Below are 23193 nucleotides of genomic sequence, written 5' to 3' on the forward strand. Positions count from 1 at the left end.
TAAAGTGCTGGAAGGCATGAGAATGGCGCCTTTTATTCTCTACCTTCTCAGAGATATACCCAGGCGCCAAGATGTACCCAGAAGCCCTAAGCATAAGCGTTTTTGTGTGAGTTCTGAGTCTCCCATCAGAGGCCCAGAGCCTCCAGTTCCTCCCAATCACTTGTCTCTATCCATTTTGTTTCAGTTCTGGTGCCTTGAGCATATTTATTTTAAAGCCGTCGCTCCCCTCCTCCTTTCTGGAGGTAAGGAACTGTTGGCTACTGTCATAGCCAGGCCCTGTCCCTGAACCTGCCTTGCTGCTGAAGGGGGGGTTGACAAAAAGTCATAGGTGCCTGAACTTGCGTATCTTTGTGCAGAAGAAAAAAAACCTGTCACCTTAAAAAATCTGTTTAAGGCTTGTTGAGTTGTATTTGGTAGTTTGAAAATGCTCCAGGGAAAACCATCTGTCCACCTTGGAGAGTCGGGTTATATAATGGCTAAGCCACATACTGGGGGTGCAGGTGGGGTCGGCATGGGAAGAAGCTATCTGTTTTGGGCTCTTCAATAACATTTTTTAATTAATAAACTTTATTTTTTAGAGGAGTTTTAGGTTCACAGCAAAATTAAGAGGAAGGTACAGAGATTGCCCATATACCCTCTGCCCCCGTCCCGTGGTCTCCCCTACTATTACCATCTCCACCAGATGGTACATTTGTTACAGTTGATGACCCTACCTTGACACATCACTATCACCCAGACTCCATAGTTTGCATTACGGTTCACTCTTGGTGGTGTTCATTCTGTGAGTTTGGACAAATGTACGGTGACACGTATCACACAGGGTATATCTTATTTTCCATTCTCTGACTTGGCCTTTGCAAATGTCCTGGGCTTTTCTCTTTGGGTTTGCAGCTTTGCTCTGCACACTGGTGTTCCTGACATTGGTGCTTTAGGCTCTGCCGGCCTCACTCTTACCTCGCGGATGGGCGGCTCTGTTGCTCATGGTTCCGCTTTGTTATACTCAGGTAACCTCAGCACAGAAATTCCAGAAAGGGGGCCTGGACCTGTTTCCCTGAGATGCTGTAAGATACGAAAGTTCCAGAAAAGAAAAATAGAACCTCGTTATTTCGGTTTGTTTCCAAATTTGGACTGGAGACAAACACTGCCCAGACAAAGTGGACACAATAACTGTAAGATCTGTCAGAATAAATGGGAAAGAAATGGGAGAAATCAGCGACTGTGTGTAGGCGAGTCATTGATGAATGAGGCTCACTCTGTAATTTGGACCAGTTGCAGCAGAATAAAAGCTCCGCTTCTAAGTGAAGAACCACACATGACAAACAAGCAAAAGCTACTGAGTGCCACCGTGCCTGGGCCAGTTGTACAGGGCACAGAATTCTGGTTAGTGATGAAAGTGGAGTGAAAAAGCTGCATGTAGCCCAAGATCCATGGAATAGAGAACCAGCAATGTTTCCTTTGCTCCTTTGGGCAGAGGAGGGGAGAGGGAGAACACCTCACAGTGCTAGCTGCACAAGCACGTAAGCGAGACAGCTCCTATGTCGACAGGTGCAGATGTGCTGGTCACGTAGCCTGAATTTAGGGCAACAGATGGACGATTCATTGCATGAATTGGATAGCCAGGGACCTCAGTGCCTGCTGGGTAATCCAAGGACGCATCAGGTTGACCTAATGACACCACACTTGGGCAGAGGTAGAACCAGGGTGCCCACCATCTAAAAGGGAAGGGAATAGCCATTTGCACTGGTGGGGAGAAAAACAAATGAAATTCAGTAAGAATAAAGGAAATCCCATCATCGGTGTGTATGTTTATAAAGCGTTTTTTGTCCGAGGACTTATTGTCTTTCATTTGTCTTTGCAAGACCTGACCTTTTCATGTCGCTTCCGAATGTTGTAATCATATGACATTCAGAGCACTGGAAAGGGAAATAATATTTGGATATTTGATATATATGCAAACTATATTTGAAATAAATTTTCTTAACACTGAATTTTTACTCTAAGCACAAAATGAAAGATAACTTTCTTGAAAAGAACTACAGAATGTGGTTTGGTTTTCAAAATACAGTATAAGATGTAGAAAAGATGAAGCCTTCATTTTAAAACCAAATAGTATTGAACTAAAACAAAAAATAATTCTGTGTGACTCCTTTTATGACACTTTAATCGTGTACACAATAGCTATAGTCAACTCTGATGGTACTAACCTTTTCATTTGATGATGAAATGAATGAATTGGCACATTTTTAAGCTGCTACACACTCAGCACTTTTATATACATTTAGTAGGTGTGCACACTCATGTTAGGGTCTCCACTGAAGGCATTTAAAAACTCATCACCTGCTCTGCGAAAGTCCCTGTGCCAGATACAGTGGGAGGCAGGAGAGATTAGTTGTTGTTTTCATGAAGGTGCACATACATTGTAATAGGGAAGACCCTTTGTATTCTGTTACAACGTAATCACTAGAGAGATGTTGCCTATAAGCTTAAATTATACAAAATGGCCCATCTCTGGGAACCCTGCCTCCCAGGTAATGAGCATTCAGCTAAAATACCTTTGTTTAGCTCACAGGAAACATCCTGACCAGGCCCACCTGTGAATGACTGCAGGGAGGAAGAAATGAACACATCCCCTCTGGAGGCTGACTGAACCAGGAAATGTTTGACTTTATTCCTTCTGATTTTAGTAAAAAAGAAACCTGAATTCAGGCAAGATGTTTCTTTGGGACCTGAGTCCACCATCTTCATGGTCTGCTGGCTTTCCGAATAAAGTCCTATTCCTCTCTATTGACCTGTCGTGCAGCGAGCGGTATGAGCTTGGACTTGGTAACACCATTACTTTTTTAGAAAATAGACTTCAAACTTAGGGATAAGTTTTGACTGAAGAGCTACTCTTCTAGAAGCCAATCCTCTATTAAAATTCACCCTCAAACTATACCTATACCTAGAGTATACTGTTTGCCCTCAGACTATACCTGTGTCATTAAGTCTCTGCTAAACTGGGCTTCCCTCATGTCCAGTAGCTTATGAGAACTCCAGCTGTTAGCCTGTGGCAGTTCACCTTGTGTAATAGTATGCCACTTCCTTAACTGTCCAAAAAAATCTTATTGTAGAATGAAACTATTATCAATTATGTGCACCTAGTTTAAACTAATTGTAAGATATATTTGATTCTAAGGGTTTTTTTCCCCCAGAAACTCAGCATTGAATCTTTTTCAAAGTTTTCTATTCTGTGGCGTTTCCAGATACATTTTAACTTGTTTGTTGGAACTCTGGCTGTCTGGGCTGAAGCCGGAGTTGCCAGGCAAAGCTGCTGCAGGTTGGGCCCAGGTGGGTGCAGCAGGGAGCTGGCTGTCGGGTGGGGCCTGAGCTGCTTGGACAAGCAGGAGTGAACAGGTGGGTAGGCCTAAGGGCATGGCTGGAGTGCTCAGGGTGAAGAGGGAGAAGGGCAGGTGGGGTGAAGAATACCTTCTCGAATACATGGTTACTGAGTTTAGATGACTAGTCAGTGAGAAACCTTTAGCCTCGATGGATGGGCCAGGGGTACAATCTCGTATATCAAGTCCAAGGAAATAAAATAACCTGGAATGAAGTGAGAGGCCAAAGGAGAGGGTCCTAGGAAGTCAGTTAAATGGATAGATAGGCCGGTGTGTTGAAGAGACTGAAGCGAGAGTCAAATGGAGGAAGTAGGGGTCAAGTCGGCCCTCAGAGGGAGAGGAAGCTTTAAACCCATCTCTGAGTGTGTGCTGCCACCAAGCCGGTGTGAGGGGGGTGTGGGTGAGTCAGGGCGGCTTCTAGGATTAGGTCATGACAAACTGAGGGTTTTGCCTTTGCTTCAGGAAAACAAGAGATGGAGTGCCGTTGCTCACTTTTCACCTGTGGCTGATTTGATGCCGAGGCTAAGTATCCTGCTGGTGTTTACCCAATTAAGTCCTGCATGTAGGAGAGGCCAATCTATATTCCAGAATCAGACCTGAGCTCCGGTTCCAAGCGGCTGGCTGGTGGAGACTTGGCCAAACACAAGGTGGTGGGGAGAGAAGAGAGAGGCCAAGGGTGCAGGCTGGTCTGCAGCAGCCACATGGAGTCAGGGTCGATTCTTGACTCCGGGAAGATCACGATGCACACTGGATGGTGATTTGGGCAGGACAGGGACATCACTGGGGTCTTCTAGGCAGGCATCAGCTCAGGGCCCTTCCTCTCAGCCAGGTCTGTAGGATGACTGAAAGGTCCTGAGGTCGTCACGAACTGTGATGACCACTGGAATGAGTGACCCATGGCTCAACCAAATTGGCAGAGCTGGAAGGGCCTTTGGAATCATCTCTTTTTACACAGTGGGAAGTAGAAACTCCAGAAGGTTAATGACATACCACTGTCAGACAGCTGGCCTATAGCAGGGACTTGGTCAGGACGCTGGTCATTTTTTTTTTTTAATATACTACATTTTTAGAAACAGTTCTATTGTGATATAATTGACATACGGTAGACTATACATATTTAAAGTATACACTTTGATAAGTTTTAACATTTGTAGACACTGTAAAACCAACTCCACAATCAATATTGAACATATCTATCACCCTCAAAGTTGTCTCATGCACCTTTGTAATTCCTCTTCCCTGCCTTCCTTATCCCCCCTTGCTCCCTGCCACCCTGCCGCCAGCACCCTAACCCCCATGCCCAGCCAACCTCTGATCTGCTTCCTCAAATTTCTAGATAAATTTGCATTTTGTAGAGTTTTATACGGAATCAGACACATATGATTATCATACTTGTCTGGCTTCCTTTATTCAACACCATCGTTTTGAGATTCGGTGGTTTTTGTATTTAGCAAGGGTTTGTTCCTTTGCATTGCTGAACAGTATTCCATTGTGTAGATATACCATCCATTCACCTGTTGGTTAATATTTGGATTGTTTTCAGTTTGGCTATTACAGATAACACTGCCATAAACACTCATGTCTAAGTCTTTGTGTGGACATATACCTTTATTTCTTTTGGATAAATACCAAGAAATGGAATGACTCAGTCACATGGTAGGTATATGTTTAACTTTTTAAAACATTGCCAAGCTGTTTTCCAAAGTGGTTGTACCATTTTACATTCCTTCTGGTTATGTGTGAGAGTTCCAGTTGCTCCACATTTTCACCAACACTTCGTATGGTCAGTCTTTTCAATTTGAGTCATTCTAATAGATGTGCATTGATACAGCTTTGTGCTTTTCACGTGCATTTCTCTAATGACTAAATGATATTGAGTATTTTTTAAGGTTCTTACTTGCCATCTGTATATCTTTCATAAAATTGTCTATTCAAATCTCTCATACATTTTTATTGGATTATTTTCTAATTTTAGGGTTTTGAGAATTCTTTATATATTATGTTTACAGGCCCTTTATCAGATGTATGATTTGCAGATGTTTTCTCTGAGTCTGTGGCTTGTCTTCGCATTCTTTTAACAGTATCTTTTGAAGAGTAGAAGTTTTAAATTTTGATGAGGGCCACTTTATCAATTTATTATTTTGTGGATCGTCCTCTTAGATACGACATCATATCTAAGAAATCTTTGCCCAATCCACATTCACAAAGATTTTCCTATATTTTTTTCTAGAAGTTGTATAGTTTGACATATACATTTAGGTCTGTTATCCATTTAGAATTAATTTTTGCTTTTTTTTTCGGTACGCGGGCCTCTCACTGTTGTGGCCTCTCGCCTTGCGGAGCACAGGCTCCAGACACGCAGGCTCAGTGGCCATGGCTCACGGGCCCAGCCGCTCCACGGCATGTGGGATCTTCCCAGACCGGGGCACGAACCTGTGTCCCCTGCATCGGCAGGCGGACTCTCAACCACTGTGCCACCAGGGAAGCCCCCCGCCCCACAGTCTTTTGACATATGTGCAATATAGTAAAAGGCATGTGGTCTCTTTATCCACACATGGTTATAGGAATCTTCTACCAGCACCATCATGTTTAAATGCAAAGGTTAACCATACATTAAACATGTACGACACTCAAAAAACACCCCACTAAAATACATTGCCCAGTTTTCATAATACATTTAATGAAAGAATAATAAGGTCATTAAGGGCAATCAGTGTTTCGTTATATTCTTGATTATATATATTTCTTGATATGAACATAGTTGGGGTAAGAAGTAAGCTTCTTCCCTTTTAATGGGGACCAACATAGTCCTGGACTCAAGTTTAAAACCTTGACAACAGCAATGATTACCCGTTGTTTACCCACCACCCCCTCCTGTTGTGGTGATTATGGCACTTTAGAATTCCTGGAGAGGATGCAGTGCTTAATCACGTAATTATGTCCCAAACAACGCGGGCACTCTCTCTGCCATTCATAGGAACAGTGCAAAGAGAAGTTTGTTTGGGTTCTCATTGTGAAGACCCAGCGGGAGGAGAGGCTGCAGTGGCTGAAGAGAGCAGCTCATAGACAGGGAAGGAGTTGATTTGGAGACTAAATAGGGCCGTGTAGGGATATCGGGGGTTTTGTCTGTGCTTGTCAGGTACTTATGAGAGGAGGAGTTTTTAGCACCATTCCATCGACCTTAGTATATAAGTGTATGACTCAGGTTCCACGACACAGGATTGGAGCTGGTCATTTCATCTCTGGGGATTCTTTATGGGCCCTAGTGTTCTGCCTTCCACTGTGCTCCTGACCCCAGCGATGTACTTTCTTTCTGAAAAGCAGTAGAGATATACAGAAAGGGGCATTAGAATAGAAGTCAGCAGATGGAGGCGTTTGTGTTCTGACAGTCCCTTACATCTGCTGGGGGACCAGGAGTAAGGCGTTTAGCGTCTCCTAACACTGATTTCCTTATCTGCCAAACAAGGAGAAGGGTACCTTTTAGTGGCCTCATGAGCACGCTGGGAGAATGTGCTCTCTACGTGTACAGCATTACTGTTAGTGGGTGGGCCATGCATTCTTTCATCCAGAAAAAAATTACTTGCACATTTTTTTGTTTGAAGGCACCATGAGAACTGGCCTTCCCTCGTCCAGGAAGCTTCCCTCACCCCAGGCCTGGGCCCCGAGGCTAGACCAGCTCTCCCTGCATCTCCCTGTCCCCCTTAGCATATTTCCCTCGTTGCACTTACCCTAGCACGATGACCGTTTTTCTCCATGCCTGGAGCAGGAGTTTCTTTAAGGGCCAAGACCTCTAATTTATCTTTATAACCCTAGTGCCATTTAATAAATGTTTGTTGAATAAGCAACTAAATGGGTAAATCTAAAGATGAGCAGGACATTCCTGTGTTAAAGGAATTCATCTTGGATGAATGGAGGAGATGGACGTGTATATGAGTACTTGCCTTCCACTGTTCCAACTACAGCAAGCAATTCATTTATTCATTTTTAAACCAAGTGGGACCACTTCATTCTCATCTAACGGAATAGCTTTTATTGGCACTCAAGACATTTGGGGGGAGAGTATGTGACTGACAAATGTTTTCTAGAAAGAGTAGAAGAGACAAGGGGAGACACTATTCTTTCATTCCAGTCATCACTCGTCTGTAATATTTCATGTCTGTGGCATCTCCCCCTCCACTCCCTAGATTAGGTTGCCCCCCATCCCCCCCGCCACCCCCGCACTGTACATTCTCGCAACACCATCCTTCTCTTTTCTGACAAATTATTTGTTTACCATGTACCTCGGCAGCTGTCTTATTCACTACCCTAGCCTCATCATCTAGAGCAGTGCCCGGCAAATAGTACGATCTCTGCAGATTGCTATTGCATAATTAAATACACGTGCAAACAAGTTCTGCACCGTAAAGAATTTTAAAAAACAACCCTGACTTCAAACATTTTAAGGCCATGAGTTGTTCTTTCACCATCATGGGCTTTCAGTATGGCTCTGTGACCCAGTATTCCTCCTGAGCAAGGCTACGGGCTGACCTTCTCAACAGGTTACACTAAGCCATTCAGTGGATCTCCAGATACCTTGCTGAGCTGACCTATTGCATAGAATTATTTCATGTTGTCCTCCTAGAATCCAGGTACAACTCAGCTTCTTTTCATTATCACACAACTTTATAGCAGAAACCTTTTCCCACCTCTTGGGACCCTTATCTTTAGCTTTCTGGAAAAGATGCAGCTTGGAATGCAATGGCACAGGCAGAGAAGGCAAACCCCACACGCATTCGCAGGTGCTCTGTGTTTCCTCGCATGGTCATTTGTCTTCAGGTTTGAATGTTTCTCCATCGCCTTTATTGGCAGCTGAAAATAGAGTTCTTGCCAGTGTAGATGCATTGTTACCACAAAATGCAATTTGCTGCCACACGTTGTGTTCAGATAATGGGAAAGGGTAGAATTCATCCACACAATTGTGCTCAAAGCAGTGATACCACAGAGTGAGCCATGCTTGGTTTTTCTGAATCATTTAAATGGTTTCATTGTAAGATATCCCTTTGTCAACTATTTTTCAGTGGGAAAATAAAGGCTCAAAGGAATTTCTTTTCTTAAAGAAACAGAACTTAGAGCAGAATCAGAAATATGTCATGTTATATAACCATTTATGAAAAAAGAAACATGTTACCAATGATGACAAGATCACTTTTGTCAAGTTGGAACAGCATTGTTAATTCTTTGAGTTTTCTAGATGCATCAGGCATAAACTTGTGTGGACCATGGGGAAGTGTTACCTGTGGGGAAGCAGGGATACAGTGACAGAAGCATGGAATTTGGAGGCAGAAGACTAGGCTATAAGCTTTGTTGCTCCCACTTGCTCTCTATGTGATCGTGGAAAAATTATCCTCTCACCTACCTTGTGGTTTTGTTATGAGTGTCAAAGAAGATAATGCAGATGTGTAGAGTATTGTTTGAACAGTGAAGGAGTGAGATGTTTTCATTCCTGTAGAAGTAATATATTCTTGTGTGAACTGGAAAACTTAACATTCAAGTTTCACATTGGAGGTTTGGTCTTTCTTTAATTAGATATTATCAGATGGGAATATATGTATATATGTAGCTGATTCACTTTGTTGTAAAGCAGAAACTAACACACCATTGTAAAGCAATTATACTCCAATAAAGATGTTAAAAGATAGATATTATCAGAAAAAATTGTTTTGGTATGTATCTGTCTTTGGAAGTTTTACTTGTATAGCAGATTCTAAGTAATAAAACATCTGCCTATCAATAGCTATTTTTGTTTCAAGATAATTCACTGGGCTGCAAAATTCTATATAAAAGGCAACATGATATCCTTTGGTAGAGGGTTATGTTTCTATTTGTTTTCCATAGAAAAGACAGCAAGTATGTCTCTTTTTTTTTTTTTTTTTGAAGAAAACACATGAAAAATAAGGTATAAATTACCCGTTGCCTTATTCATGTAATGGAAACTTTAACCCAAGTTTAATTATAAAAAAATGGTAAAGCGAATTTTGCTAATTAAAGACTGGCAGTTTGAGCGTATCCCAAGCAGGATCCTCCTGTGGATGGCTAGAGGAGGGAGGGGATGGCCCAGGGACTAGCATAGGGTCACTCAAACCACGTCAGACCAACTTTACTTCCAAACACTTGTGAGGGATGCTGTACAGGGAATCAAGTGTCATAAGGGTGGGTGTATTGCAAATTCTCTGATTTTATGGAATATTGACACAATGTGTGTCATTAGCTCATTCAGGTGTGACTCCATGAAGAAGTTAGGAAAGGTTGATTCCATGATCTTTGGGTTTTTTCTTCGGAAGGAAGGAACTGTTCATTTAGGCTGAAGGTATTGCAGTATGGGAATCTGTGCAGCAGAAGATGGGCATCCAAACATCATAGAAAGCAAGGCGTCTTTCCCCACCCTTGGCTTCACCATCACTGAAACCTTGAGTTGGCAGAGACCTCATTTCATCCTTGGAAGAGGGCTTTATTTTATTTTGAACCCCCAGCTGCCTGGAGCAGTAAATAGCTTAAAGCTCGTTGATGAGCTCGCTCTCTCTCTTTCTATTCCATAGAAGAATAAAAGGTTTTATATAAAGAACTCAAAACTCAATAATAAGGAAACAAACAACTTTAAAACTTTTTTGTGTGTGTGTGGTATGCGGGCCCTTCACTGCTGTGGCCTCTCCCGCTACGGAGCACAGGCTCCGGACGCGCAGGCCCAGCAGCCATGGCTCACGGGCCCCAGCCGCTCTGCGGCATGTGGGATCTTCCCGGACCGGGACACGAACCCATGTCCCTTGCATCGGCAGGCGGACTCTCAACCACTGCGCCACCAGGGAAGCCCGGAAACAAACAACTTTAAAAAAGGTGGGCAAAAGATTTGAATAGACCTGTCACCAAAGAAGACATACAGATGGCATATAAAAACATCTAAAGATTCTCAAAATCATTAGTTGTCAGGGAAATGCAAATTAAAACCACACTGAGCTACCATTATAACCTGTTAGAATGATTAAGTTAAAATACTGACAGTACCAAGTACTAAGGAGGATGCAGAGTGACTGGACCTCTCATACATTGCTGGTGGGAATGCAAATGGCACAACCACTTTGGAAAGCCATTTAGAAGTTTCTCATAAATGTACTGCTGGTTCATAGTGTAAATGTAAGTGTACATTATGAACCAGCAGTCTAACTCCTGGGTATTCACCCAAAAGAAATGAAAACTTATACAATAATCTATACAGGAATGTTTATAGCAGCTTTATTCATAATAGTCCCAAATGAGAAACAACTCAAATGCCCATAACAGTGAATAAATTGTGGTACATCCATTCAATGAAATACTACTCAGCAATAAAAAGGAATAAATCACTGATACACACAACAACATGGATGCTGAGTGAAAGAAACTCAGTTATGTTCGCTCAGTTACGCTGAGTGAAAGAAACCAGACAAAAAAGAGTGCACACTGTATGATTCAATTTATATAAAACCCTAGAAAATACAAACTAATCTATTGTAACAGAAATGGTTGCATGGGGATGGGGCCAGTGAGGGGTAAGAGGGAAGAATTACAAAGGTGAATCGGGAAACATCTGGGGGCTTCCCTGGTGGCGCAGTGGTTGAGGGTCTGCCTGCCGATGCAGGGGACACGGGTTCGTGTCCCGGTCCGGGAGGATCCCACATGCCGCGGAGTGGCTGGGCCCATGAGCCATGGCCGCTGGGCCTAAGCGTCCACAGCCTGTGCTCCGCAACAGGAGAGGCCACAACAGTGAGAGGCCCGCATACCGCACCAAAAAAAAAAAAAAAAGTGCAATGAATTGTATGTCAATTGTAGTGACCTGTTTCATATATTTTAATTCCCCAAAATTAAAATTAGTTTATCACCAAGTCATCTCTATAGAAGAATTCTAGCTATTAATGCAGAAGTAATTGTAGAATTAGAAAGATCACCATTTTGCAATCTCTAATGAAATATAGGCCTACCTCTTTTATTGCTCTTTACTTTATTCTGTTTTGAAGATACTGCATTTTTTAAAACAATTTGAAGATTTGCGGCAACCCTGCATCGAGCAGGTCTGTGGGTGACATTTTTCCAACAGCATTTACTTACTTTGTGTCTCTGTCACATTTTGGTAATTCTTACAATATTTCAAACTTTTTCATTATTATTATATTGTTATGGTGATCTATCTTTGATATTACTATTGCAGAAAGATTACAACTCACTGAAGGCTCAGATTATGATTAGCATTTTTTAGCAATAAAGTATTTTTAAAATAAGGTGTGTACATTATTTTTTAGACATAATGCTATTGCACACTTAATAGACTATAGTATAGTGTAAATGTAACTTTCATATGTACTGGGAAACAAAAAAAATTTTTATGACTCACTTTATTGTGATATTCGCTTTATTGCGTTGGTCTGCAACTGAACCCGCAGTACCACAGAGGTATACCTGTAGTTTCTTTAGGCAGCGCTCGCCCTGCTGAAACCATTAGGATAAATGTTGCTGGGAACAGGTTAGATGGCTGTCGCCACTGAATCCACTGATCAATCTTAGCATCACTAAAAATAGAACAGCCACACATCATTATACATCTCCTGTAAGATGAAGTACATAGCACCGTCTTGAAGAATTCTTGCTAAAATAGTTGAATTTAAATAAAGTCAAAACCTTAGATCCAACATCCAGTTAATGGGAAATATAGGGGATAGAGAAACACTTTGCATGACACATACCTTGAGGAAGCAGTAGGGCACATCTGGAATGTAGGATATGCTGAGGACAGCTGACCTGGTTTCTTAAATATGCCCATAAGTTATAAAAGCATTGCCTATTACATAACATTTAAGAGCCATATCAAGTAGGATGTGTGGATCATGGATGGAAATTGATTTGAAAACAAAACAACCACTTGAAAAAGACTTTTTTGGGCAGTAGTCAGGGAAATTTGAATATGGACTGGGAATTAGATGATGCTAAGGGGTGACTGTTAATTTTGCTAGATGAGAGTATTGCAGTTTTTGCAGTTATGAACAGAAATATCCTTGTTTTAGCAATTATATATGAAATTATTTAGGTGTAAAATGATGCAGGAAATTTGCTTTAACATACTACAGAGTAAAGGAAAAAGGAAGGAAGAAAAAAAGAAATTGATGAAGTAAGTATGTTAAAATGTTGGTAATTTTTGCATCCAGAGGGTAGGTGGGCAGGTGGGGTTTATTTTACTGTTATTTTTCTTTTCTGTATGTTTGAAAACTTTCATAATAAAAATTCTTTATAACTATCTTTCTAGGAATTATGAAGACTATAAAATATAAGTAAATAGACACATAATTTTAGGAATAGATTACTGTGTGTTTTACATGCAAGAAACACCTGCTCATAAATTCAATTAAAAATGGTTTTATCTCCATTAAAAATTTCAGATCTGTCAACTGTCTATTTGCATTACAAAGAGGATTGTTCATTTATAAAATAGTTTACCATGGAATTCCATTACATGATTTAATTTCTGTGAGTCATCTTTTCTAAGTCCTCACAACTTAACTATTCTCTATCTTCAGTCTCTTCTATTTTCCAGCCAAGTGTGCTGAATGCTTTCATGGCTCCAAAACTTTATGAAAGCTCGCTTCCCCTATCTGAAATGATTTTCTTCACTTAAAGCTTATTGTATTTATCAGGGTTCCCCAGAGAAACAGAACCTATAGGGTGGTGGTCTGTCTATCTGTCTGTCTGTCTATCTATCTATCTACCTGTCTATCTATCTATCTGTGTACCGTCGATCTAAGGAATTTGTTATAAGGAATTGCCTCATAGGATTATGATCACTAAGAAGTTCTAAGATTTTCAGTCGGCAGACTGGGTATCCGGGAGAGCTAATGGTGTGAGTTCTAGTCCAAGAGCTGGTAGACTTAAGACCCAGGAGGAATGTGTAGACATTCTTCAAGTCCCAGCTTGAAGGCAGTCAGGCAGGAGGAGTTCCCTCTTAATCTTTTTGTTCTACTCAGGTCTTCAATTGATCGGTTGATGCTGACCCACCTTAGAGAGGGCAATCTGCTTTACTCAGTCCACTGATTCACCTGTTAACATCATCCCGAAACACCCTTATGGATGCACCCATGTTTGAACAAATATCTGGGCACCCTGTGACCCATTCAAGTTGACACAAAATTAACTGTCACACTTATTCATGCTTTAAGACCTAGCTCAAATACAAATTCTGTAGTAAAGCCTCCACATGTCTGTTTTATATAGACTTACAAGCCTGTATTTTACTCTAAGCTGTAAGTTCCTTAATGCAGAGGTTGTGTCTTATTTGTGTTCCGGTCGCTAGAGCCTAGTCTAGGACCTGGCATAGAACAGGTATCAAATAAATGTCTGCTGAATAAATTAATACATGAGTGATTGCATCTGCAGTAGATTTGGGAGAAAGTCTACAAGTTACAAAGTCCCAAATTTTAATGTTCTCAAGTTAGATATGACTCTAGTAAGATTCATATGGGTTTTAGGATTGATATAAGTAACCATGAAGGATGATGGTCTATTCAAAAGTAGACTAAATAAAAGCAAAATAATCAGTTCATTCTTAAAAACAATTCATGTATAGGTTTGAGATTATAGATATGAACAAGTTATTTATTACTCAACAGAATCTATTTGCATTTTGTTTTAGTCTAAGTTATAGTGAATTATTTTATCAAATTTTATATGAACTCCCAACAAACAGAAGTCCAGGACCTGATGGCTTCACAGGCAAATTCTATCAAACATTTAGAGAAGAGCTAACACCTATCTTTCTGAAACTGTTCCAAAAAATTACAGAGGAAGGAATACTCCCAAACTCATTCTATGAGGCCACCATCACCCTGATACCAAAACCAGACAAAGATACCACAGAAAAAGAAAATTACAGGCCAATATCACTGATGAACAAAATCAGTGCAAAAATCCTCAGCAAAATACTAGCAATCCGAATCCAACAATACACTAAAAGGATAGTACACCAGGATCAAGTGGGATTTATCCCAGGGATGCAAGGATTTTTCAGTATCCGCAAATCAGTGTGATACACTACATCAACATATTGAAGAAAAAAACCCATATGATCATCCCAATAGATGCAGAAAAAGCTTTTGACAAAATTCAGCACCCATTTACGATAAAAACTCTCCAGAAAGTGGGCACAGAGGGAACCTACCTCAACATAATAAAGGCCATATATGACAAACCTGCAGCTAACATCATACTCAATGGTGAATAGCTGAAAGCATTTCCTCTAAGATCAGGAACAAGACAAGGATGTCCACTCTTGCCACTTTTATTCAACATAGTTTTGGAAGTCCTGGCTACAGGAATCAGAGAAGAAAAAAAAATAAAAGGAATCCAAATTGGAAAAGAAGCAGCTAAACTGTCACTGTTTGCAGATGACATGATACTATACATAGAAGATCCTAAAGATGCTACCAGAAAACTGCTAGAGCTCATCAATGAATTTGGTAAAGTCTCAGGTTACAAAATTAATACACAGAAATCTGCTGCATTTCTATACACCACCAACAAAAGATCAGAAAGAGAAATTCAAGGAACAATCCCATTTACCATCACATCAAAAAGAATAAAATACCTAGGAATAAGGAGACAAGAGACCTGTGCTCCAAAAACTATAAGATGCTGATGAAAGAAATTGAAGACGACACTAACAGATGGAAAGATATACCATGTTTGTGGACTGGAAGAATCAATATTGTCAAAATGACTATATTACCCAAGGGAATCTACAGATTCAGTGCAATCCCTATCAAATTACCAATGGCATTTTTCACAGAACTAGAACAAAAAATCATAAAATTTGTGTGGAGACACAAATTACCCCGAATAGCCAAAGCAATCTTGAGAAAGAAAAACGGAGCTGGAGGAATCAGACTCCCTGACTTCAGACTATACTACAAAGCTGTAGTCATTGGGACTTCCCTGGTGGTGCAGTGGTTATGAATCTGCCTGCCAATGCAGGGGACACAGGTTCGAGCTCTGGTCTGGGAAGATCCTACATGCCGCGGAGCAACTAAGCCCATGCCCCACAACTACTGAGCTCGCGTGCGGCAACTACTGAAGCCTGCGCACCTAGAGCCTGTGCTTCACAACAGGAGAAGCCACCACAATGAGAAGCCCTCGCACTGCAACAAAGGGTAGCCCCTGCTCGCAGCGACTAGAGAAAGCCCACGTGCAGCAATGAAGACCCAACACAGCCAAAAATAAATTTAAAAATTAAAAAATAAATAAATAATTTAAAAAAACTATAGTCATCAAAGCAATATCTGGCCTCAAAAATAGAAATGTAGATCAGTGGAACAGGATACCAAGCACAGAAATAAACCCACGCACCTATGGCCAATTAATTTACGACAAAGGAGGCAAGACTACACAATGGTGGAAAGACAGTTTCTTCAACAAATGGTGCTGGGAAAACTGAGCAGCTACATGTAAAAAAATGAAATTAGATCATTGTTTAACACCATACACAATAATAAGCTCAAAATGGATTAAAGACCTAAATGTGAGACTGGATACTATAAAACTCCTAGAGGAAAACATAGGCAGAACACTCTGTGACATAAATCGCAGCAATATCTTTTTTGATCCATCTCCCAGAAGAATGGAAATAAAAACAAAAATAAACAAATGGGACCTAATAAAACTCAGAAGTTTTTGCACAGCAAAGGAGACCATAAACAAAACAAAAAGACATCCCACAGATTGGGAGAAAATATTTGCAAATGATGTGACCGATGAGGGATTAGTCTCCAAAATTTACAAACAGCTCATGAGGCTTAATATCATCAAAACAAACAACCCAATCAAAAAATGGGCAGAAGACCTAAATAGACACTTCTCCAAAGAAGACATACAGATGGCCAAGAAGCACATGAAAAGATGTTCAACATCGCCAATTATTAGAGAAATGCAAATCAAAACTACAATGAGGTATCACCTCACACTGGTCAGAATGGCTATCAAAAAATCCACAAACAATAAATACTGGAGAGGGTGTGGAGAAAAGGGAACCTTCCTACACTGTTGGTGGGAATGTAAATTGATACAGCCACTATGGAGAACAGTATGGAAGTTCCTTAAAAAAATTAAAAATAGAGCTACCATATGACCCTGCAATCCCACTCCTGGGCATATATCTAGAGAAAAACATGGCCCCAAAGGATACATGCACCCCAGTGTTCATTACAGCACTGTTTACAATAGCCAAGACGTGGGAGCAACCTAAATATCCATCAACAGAGGAATGGATAAAGAAGGTGTGGTGTGTGTGTGTGTGTGTGTATATATATATATATATATATATATATACACACACACACACACACACACACACACACAATGGAATACTATCCAGCCATTAAAAAGAATGAAAGAATGCCATTTGCAGCAACATGGATGGACCTAGAGTTTGTCATACTGAGTGAAGTAAGTAAGACAGGAGAATGAGAAATACCGTGTGATATCCCTTATATGCGGAATCTAAAAAGAAATGATACAAATGAACCTATTTACAAAACAGAAACAGACTCACAGACTTAGAGAAGGAACTTGTGGTTACCGGGGGGAAAGGATAGTCAGGGAGTTTGGGATTGACGTGTACACACCGCTATATTTAAAATGGATAACCAACAAGGACCTACTCTGTAGCACAGGGAACTCTGCTCAATGTTATGTGGCAGCCTGGATGGGAGGGGAGTTTGGGGGAGAATGGATACATGTATATGTGTGGCTGAGTCCCTTTGCTGTGCACCTGAAGCTATCGCAACATTGTTAATCGTACTCCAATATAAAATAAAAAGTTAAAAAAAATTTTATATGAACATGGTTAAAAATCAAAATAAAATGAAAGTAAAATATAAAATAAATCAAAATAAAAATCAAAGCAATATTCCTTTTCCTTATTCTACTCTACCTTAAATCCTGCTCCCCAGAAGTCTGTACTTTATTTAGGCTGTTTCTTCTACTCCATGGGTTAAAATAGTACCTTTATACAGGCACACCTTGCTTTATTGCACTTGCTTTATTGTGCTTCATGGATACGCATTTTTTACAAATAGAATGTTTGTGGCAACCCTGCGTCAAGCAAATCTATTGGTGTCATTTTTCCAACAGCTTTTGCTCACATTGTGTCTCTGTGTCACAATTTGGTAATTCTTGCAATATTTCAAACTTTTTCATTATTATTATATTTGCTGTGATTTGTAATTTGTGATCAGTGATCTTTGATGTTACTGTTGTAATTGTTCTGGGGCACCATGAACCGTGCCCATACAAGATGGCAAACTTAATCAATAAATGTTGTGTGTGTTCTGACTGCTTCACCAACCAAACACCCCCTGTCTCTCTCCCTCTCTTCGGGCCTCCCTATTCTCTGAGACACAACAATATTGAAATTAGGCCAATTAATAACGGTACAGTGGCCTCTAAGTGTTCAAGTGAAAGGAAGAGGCAATGGATGAGGCACACTTCACTGTGGTCTTATTTTAAGAAATTGTCACGGCCACCCAGCCTTCAGCAGCCACCACCCTGATCAGTCAGCAGCCTTCACATCAAGGCAAGACCCTCCACCAGCAAAAAGATTAAGATGCACTGAAGGCTCAGATGATGGTTAGCGTTTTTTAGGAACAAAGTACTTTTAAATTAAGGTGTATACATTGTTTTTTCACAGAGTGCTATTGCCCACTTAATACTTAATAGCTAATTATTGCACACTTAATACTGCTGTTTCTTAATTTACCCATTTTAGATATTAATTCTACCCCCCCCCCCAGTAGTTGTACAGCATTGGGTAAGTAATCTAACTTTGCAGTGCCTCATTTTCAAATTTTGTAAAAGGAAGAAAATAATATTATTTCATGTCACAACATTCTGTAAGGACTAAATGTTACTAAATGTAAAGTACTTGTTATGTAATAAGAATCATGTAACTTTTAACTATAATGATGATAACAATGATAATTAGTATTATAAGCATCAATAATAGATGGGAACAGCCTTCTTATACCACCTTCCCCCTTCCCATCATCTCATCTTCCCTCATTCTTCCTGTATAACTATATCATAATTTTTCAGTAAATCAACAGACACTATTATTATGACTATGTCAGTTTATTCTCAACGGAAGTAGATAATAAAACTGTGTACGTTAGGGTCCGTTTGCAGATAACACAAACTATTGAAATTACTTTAATCACAACCTGATAAAGAGGATTGGGGGCTGACAGTATGATCCCAGAGGCAACAGCTGGACTTAGCAGCTTCCTGTCTGCGGGTGAACCTGCATGAGCCTCGTGAGAGGAATCTGCTGGGCAGGAGGTGAAGGCTGGAGAGGGCAGCGCCCTGCAGGAGCCTGGTGAGGGGGGCTCAGGGGGACCTGGCAGAGGAGACCATTCCTCCTCTAGTGTCCTTCCCGCGCTCCCTAGTGACGAGGCTTAACATCATGTCATCTGGCAAAGGGGGATATTTACAGAGCCCACCTCCTTGATCACAGAGCGGGAAGGAAGGACAGATTTGGAGCTGAGGGGTAATGACTTAATAACTGCTACATCTATTAAACCCAGAAGCCTTCTAACATACTATTATGGTTCAATTCCAAATGCTAAGTCAAAGGCTTAGGTGCCTGTGTTGGGAGATGGGGAGCATGTTAGTTGTTTTCAAATAAAGACCTGTTGCATGAAGTAGAATGTCATTATTATGTGTTGCTCAGAGGGAACAAAACTAGTGAAAGGTACAGGGAGGCTTATTTTGGCAGATTCCCTGAGGAACTCAGACACTTATCTCCAAGTGTTACAGTTATCCGGACACTAAGAATGAGGAAACACAGGTGATTCTCTGTGAAGTTGTGAGGGTTCAACCAGGGTAGGAGGTGGAGCCAGACTATCTCCAAGGTCTGTTCCAATCTGGAGAAGCCATGAACTTTTCAGGAGTACCTCTGTTACTAAAGTGAGGTGTGCTTGTATGCCTATCCATAAATACCCCCACTTATTTATCTGTCTGTGCATTATCCATCCATCTGTCCATCCATCCCTCCTCTTTTGAGTTGTTTAAAACTCAGTGAAGTTATTTCACTCAGTCAAAACTCATTTGGGCCAACATTTATTGGTTTGCTTCTTCGGGCTATTACATTAATATTGGAATTAATTGACATTACATATAAATGCATTAGTTTCATTTGGTTTAACTAGTAGAATAATTTTTAATCGCTGTCTTTCTGTTCCAGGTGTCCTTTTTCTAAAAGTATCCTGTAATATGCCAAAAAGACAGGCGTAATATCAGCAGAATATTACTGTTACCAGAATAAAACCACCAATACCCAAAGCACTAAAATGAGAAAACACAACGTATTATACAATAAGCTGAATGACTCCAAGGTAATTCCACACTGAAGTTTCAGAAATGTAGCCTACAGTTGTCTAAGCGGAGGAGCTGCAGCCAAGGTCGAGGTCGTTGTTTGTCCCCCAGGCCTTATTTCCTTAGTTCACGCCTGGTCTGAGAGAGTTAATAGCATGATTTTACTGTTTGAAATTGGATGTGTTTTCTTTTCCGACATGTGGGACTTTTAAAGAGTTGGAGAGCTATGACAGACGAGATCATGAAAAGCTTTACCTTGGTAGGGCCTCTTCGTTGTTGAGTGGTGAAATAAGTAGTAATAATGATAATAGTAATAGCAGTGAGGGACAGAATTAGTATTCAAACCCAGACGTTTTGATTCCAGAGTCCCTGCTACTACCGTGCTATGGCATCCCCTAATACGAGGGAAAATGTGTACGTGTGGGTGATGTGGGAAGTTTGGAGTCGGTCAGCTCTGTTGTTTGCAAGCTGTGTAACACTGAGCTGGAATCTTGGTTTGATTCATGAAGAAAGTAGGGCCCAGAGAATAAAGTGAATTGCCCAGCATCACACAGCCAGAGTTGCACATGTAGGATTAGAAATTAGATCTCTTAATTCACAACCTAGAACTTGGGTTTTGTTTTTGACCTACTTTTTCATTTTGTTGCATAGAAAATCATTCAGATAATTGCCCAGGAAAATCAAATTCCCCTGCTGCAAACCTGTTCTCAGAGTTTAGCCCCTTCTGGCTGTCAGATACTGGCAGTGTTTCTTTGTTGGTGCCTGTCCGGCCTCTCTGTCCGTGTCTTGGTCAGTGCAGCCACCATGTCTGTGGAGGAGATAGGAACGTGTGGAGGGTGTCCTCCACCTTGGTGCTTATGGATGGGCCTTTTTCTAATCGCTCACCCAAAGTAGTGGTTCCTGACTCTGCTTCATGAAGCAGCTGTTGGGGGCTCCATGGCTGGGGGCAGAGTCACAGTGAGTGCATGCCACCCCGTCCCGACAGTGAGGGTTGGTTAATCATATACAATCCACCAACAGTGGGCTGCCTTGTAACTGTTATAGGGCCCTTTCAATTTCTTGCAATTTCCTTTGTCTCAGCAGTTTTGGTTGCATCCTCAAAACTGTCAGGCTTCCTTGTTTCTGTAAGGACCTGACAATTCTGGCCTCACAATGCAGCTTAAATTGGACCAGCTGCTGCCTCAATGGAGCAGTCTGCCCATCTCTAAGGCATTAAGCCCAAAATTATTTCGAAAATTGAAGCCTTTGACTTGCTCTGGATTAATGTGATTAAGCAGGGCTTGCTTTAATTTGTAGCCATCTCTTCCTTTATTAATAACATCTCATCAATTGGAGCAGCACGTATGTATGCGAGACAACAGAAAGTTAGGTTGATTGCAATTTGTAAGAAAAGTCTTTCATGTTTCAGTAGCAACTGATACGAGGCTTTGGTTGTGGACAGATTTAGATCTGCTTGTTATTCTTAATTTTTTATGGAAACCTAATAAGCAAATGAGCCCTCCCTCCTTCTCTCCCTTTGTCCCGATGCCCCTGAGGTCTACATTTGATTTACAGCTCCCTTTAAGTAATAAAGAAAGGATCTTTTTTTCATCTGAATTGTATCAGCTGGTGAAATCTGGAAGAAATATCCTTCAGGGTTAAGAAAGGTAGAATTAAAAGGGATTTGATTTTTTTCTTTGTAATTGAAAATGTATAACCAGTATGATGATTAAAAATAATCTGTTAGCTTTGCTAAATAACAAAGTATATACCTCATTACTTGAGACCTAGATTTTTATAATAACAGTGGTGAGTGATAGTAGAAGAAATTAAGGGCAGTGTTTTAAAAATGTCTTTAATAATTTTTTTAAGCTTAATGAAATTATTTTTATAAAATGTATCCTGGCCAACTTAAGATGGTCTGAATTCTAGGTCACATTTCTTGTCCCTATAGTATAATTTAGCTATTCGAAAGTGTAGTTCAAGTATTTTTCTGAGGTTAAGTTTGATCTTCCTTCTATGTTATCAGAACCAGGGAATCCAGGTGTCTGGGAGTCAGCAAACCTGGAGTTACTCCATTTTTTTCTCGCCAGAAAGCTGTGTTATGTTGGGAAAGTGACTCAACCTCCCTGTGCCTAAGTTTTCTCAGATATGAAATTAGGAAATTGAGGAGGAGGCTTTCTAAAATCCTGTCTAGTCCTATTACTCTATAGATCCAATTTCTAAGGTTTCTTCCCCTATTTAAAAAATAGGATTTACTGAGTTTGATTCCAGTGTAGTCTTCTTGCTTTTCCTCCTTTACAAAGTGTAAAGTATAAATGACCAACTTTACTGATATTTGTGTCAAATATGGTAATTTCTGGAAGTCAAAGAGCCTCGGATAACTCAGTGTCATTGCATGTACTTTTTAAAAAATAAATTTATTTTGTTTTATTTATTTTGGGCTGTCTTGGGTCTTTGTTGCTGTGCACGGGCTTTCTCTAGTTGCGGCGAGTGGGGGCTACTCTTTGTTGCAGTGCATGGGCTTCTCATTGCGGTGGCTTCTCTTGTTATGGTGCTAGCACAGGCTCTAGGCGAGTGGGCTTCAGTAGTTGTGGCTCGTGGGCTCTAGAGCGCAGGCTCAGTAGCTGTGGCACACGGGCTTAGTTGCTCCGTGGCATGTGGGATCTTCCCAGACCAGGGCTCGAAACTGTGTCCCCTGCATTGGCAGGTGGATTCTTAACCATTGTGCCACCAGGGAAGCCCCTGAATGTACTTTTAACTGTATCTAAACCCCCAGATGTGTTCCTTCCCTGTGGTTTTCATTTCTTACACACATACGTCCAGGTTCTTGTGCCTTAGTCTGGTTTCATTTGAAGGTATATGTCTAAAACAATCTTTATTTTAAAAAACTTTAAAAATGTAAGAGGATTTAATACCTAGAGTCATCTTTCTTGTAAATAAATGGTCATCTTATTTATACTTCTTTGGCTACTTACTGAGATAAATTTTGTTTGCATCAAGAACTCTTTAGATGGGCAATAAAAACTGTATCATGTGTAATACATACTGCGCTAGGGCCAAGTTCTAAACCCTTTTGCCATTTTTCCCTCTTATTTTGCCCAGTATTTTGCTATCCCTTGTAGCTTAGATGTTCACTGTCTCCTTTAATACTTAGCTATCAATTGAGTCACTCATTTGCTTATTCTTTAGATCTTACTTCCAGAAATGCTCTGTGGTAGTGCCCTGGACTGAAGGAGGCTGGGCCTGTGAGCCAGGTACAGCAGCGGGTAGCCTTGGTCTAAGAAGATGTGCTCAGAGCCCCAAAGGAATTCCACAGCACCCCTGCTTTTTGGCCTGGTTATGCTGCTATCTATGGGATTAGTCTACCGGCTATAACAAATAAACCCACAAAATATACAGTGGCTCAAACGCAGATTTACTT

General features: G+C 40.7%; 1 protein-coding gene across 8 annotated transcripts in view; it reads left to right on the forward strand.

Annotated features, from left to right (window-relative positions):
• Positions 1 to 23193, forward strand: part of MSRA (methionine sulfoxide reductase A) — a 369385-nt gene that overhangs the window by 189828 nt on the left and 156364 nt on the right. The gene's annotated exons all lie outside the window — the stretch shown is intronic.

Source organism: Pseudorca crassidens, chromosome 7 (genome assembly GCF_039906515.1).
Source record: "Pseudorca crassidens isolate mPseCra1 chromosome 7, mPseCra1.hap1, whole genome shotgun sequence".
Lineage (NCBI taxonomy): Eukaryota > Metazoa > Chordata > Mammalia > Artiodactyla > Delphinidae > Pseudorca > Pseudorca crassidens.